Source organism: Brassica oleracea, unplaced genomic scaffold (assembly GCF_000695525.1).
Source record: "Brassica oleracea var. oleracea cultivar TO1000 unplaced genomic scaffold, BOL UnpScaffold01531, whole genome shotgun sequence".
NCBI classification, from domain to species: Eukaryota; Viridiplantae; Streptophyta; class Magnoliopsida; order Brassicales; family Brassicaceae; genus Brassica; species Brassica oleracea.
The window spans coordinates 6,041-8,470 of NW_013618065.1; the positions used below are offsets into that span (position 1 = coordinate 6,041).

Here is a 2,430-nt window from a genome sequence, read left to right on the forward strand (position 1 = left end):
TGTGTATGTAAATTTGGTTTTATAAATGACATTTTTTGAAATTTTTCTTCTTATTAACAAATTGTGTCATTTTATAATTTCAATATAATTTTAAAGGTTATACCTATTTAACTTAGTATTTATTGTAAAAAAATGATTGTTATCTTAAAATACCTTAATATCTCAATGAATATTAGTTAAACAGATGTAATTATTAGGGATAAACATGAATTCAATTATATTTTGATTTGTGTGAAAAATGTCAAAATGAAAATTTAGTAAGATAGAAACATAGTATTTAATTTTATTCTATTTTTAAAGTTTTTTGTTTGACCAGTTTTCAACTGATTTTATTTTACAAGACAACATTTAGATACTTATGTTTTTAAAACCAATCTATAGATTTTTATATTTGAAGAAAGTATTCATGACATATGCCATATTTTCAAATACGTAGAGTTCATGGAATATTGGTAGTAGAAATTTTCAATTGATAAACATGAATAGAAGTAGATATATATTTGTGGTGTAATAGGGAAAACTCCAACAAATGGACGACTAAAAAATTATTTTCCCCCTCTTGCTATGAGAATCAGTCTTTGGGGCTAGTAATGTCAATAAGATGTTTAAGATGTTGTAGGTGAAATTTCACTTTCTCTGTTGTTATTTTTGCTGTTTTGTTTAATTTAAGCCTGGAAATATAAAATTTTCAATATGGAACATTGTACCAGACATGTGTGCATGTATATAAACTGATTAAACTTGTGGTTCCTTGCTGCAATTGTTTTAAGTGAGTTTAAGCCGCAATAATTTATATAGATAGTGTCATGAAACTACTGAAATACTTTAGATTTGGTTTCAATGATCATTAAAGCTTATTAAACTTATTCAATTTGGCTTGATGAAATTAAACCCTATAATTTCACACAACTTAAGTAAAATAAGACTTTGTTAACACAATCATATATGGATCACAAGATTAACAAAAGTCTTAAGACTCCAAAAATATCAGTAAAAAATGTGTATGAATGAAAAACTAATATCAAAATCTCAATTAACCAAAAGCAAGGCCAAGACAAATCTCTTAATAAAAAACATTGAAAAAAGCTCAAAAAACCTCTGCATCTGTAAGTAAACTTTTTTCGCCTATGTCTTAGATTTCTTGAGAAGACTGGAAGTTCTGAACTCAACATTGTCTCTAATAAAGCTCCACCAGAGAACGGTTAGAGGAACTGTGGCGAGGTGCCAAATAGAGTGAGCTTTCATACGGAGAGGGAAGTCATATATCTCTAAAACCATAGCTAAGCATGAAGCTATCACAACCACCCACAGTTTCCAATTAGAAGGATGTCTAGAAACAGCAGCCCATCTTGCCCATAGGAAAATCTGAGCGACTCCCATGGCCACACACACAATCATGTTCCAACATGTAAACATTGAACTCACAAAGAATACGGAGAACAAAAAATAGAATTGGTTGTAGATAGGAGACAAAATTTTTATGTATATCATAGTCAAGTTTGTATAAGTTAATGTACATTATGTGTGAGGTGACAAAAGCTAGTACTGGAGGGGATACCATGACTCTTGCAGCCTCCACCCGCACATCAAAGGTTCTTAAGATGGATACGATGAGTGAGAATCCGAGAATGGCTATTGCAGATGAGTAGTCCAACGTCTTTGTGATGTCAACATCCCTGAGAAACCATAGAGACGGATCACCATAAGATTGTGGATGATAAAAGTAATGTGTAGATGATTACCGAGTGTGGAAAACTGCACTCCAGAACCAAGAGTTCATGCATAGGAAACCGTACAAACCGACGTATTGATAGTAACTTGTCTGACTGTCTTATCTTGTTTGGGAGGCAACTTATAGTATAGTGTAATGAAGATGGAGAGCCACCCATGAAAATGCATCGCTAGATTTAGTACAGAGAAAGCAACAGAAGCAGGATCCTGACAATGACCATCGACTCTTCTCATCATGGCTACCATGTCTGTTTCCTGAACAAATTCATTGATTATTGCAGGTCTCTAAGCATAACATCTAAATGTTGTAGCTTCTCAATCTTACCAAGGTATTCTCCATTGAGCCAGACATGGAACGCTTGGCCAAGGCTAGCAACTCTAACAGTAGGCTTGTTTTCTTCATTCTTAAGGTCACTGTTATTTATCTTGAACCTATAATATAGAAAATTAATCAGATAAAATTCTTATGTTTCTTTTTGATGTTTTCTTTTTAAAATTCTGATCATAAAAAGAAATCCACTTGTACACTTACTTTGTTTTGTACCATCCGTAATCATACTCGTCTCTGGAACACCTTGACATAAAACTCTATACCGGGTCCCAAACATCTTTCATGTTCCTGAGTTCATGGAAGTTTGATTACAAAAAAAAAAGATACATAAAAAAAAACAATAGAGGAAGAATAGAGTGATGTTCTCC

The 2,430-nt window shown here is 32.4% G+C and overlaps 1 pseudogene; it reads right to left on the reverse strand.

Annotated features, from left to right (window-relative positions):
- Positions 1-1,029: 1,029 nt before the first annotated feature.
- Positions 1,030-2,134, reverse strand: LOC106321388 (annotated as a pseudogene).
- Between the last annotated feature and the right edge of the window lie 296 nt (positions 2,135-2,430).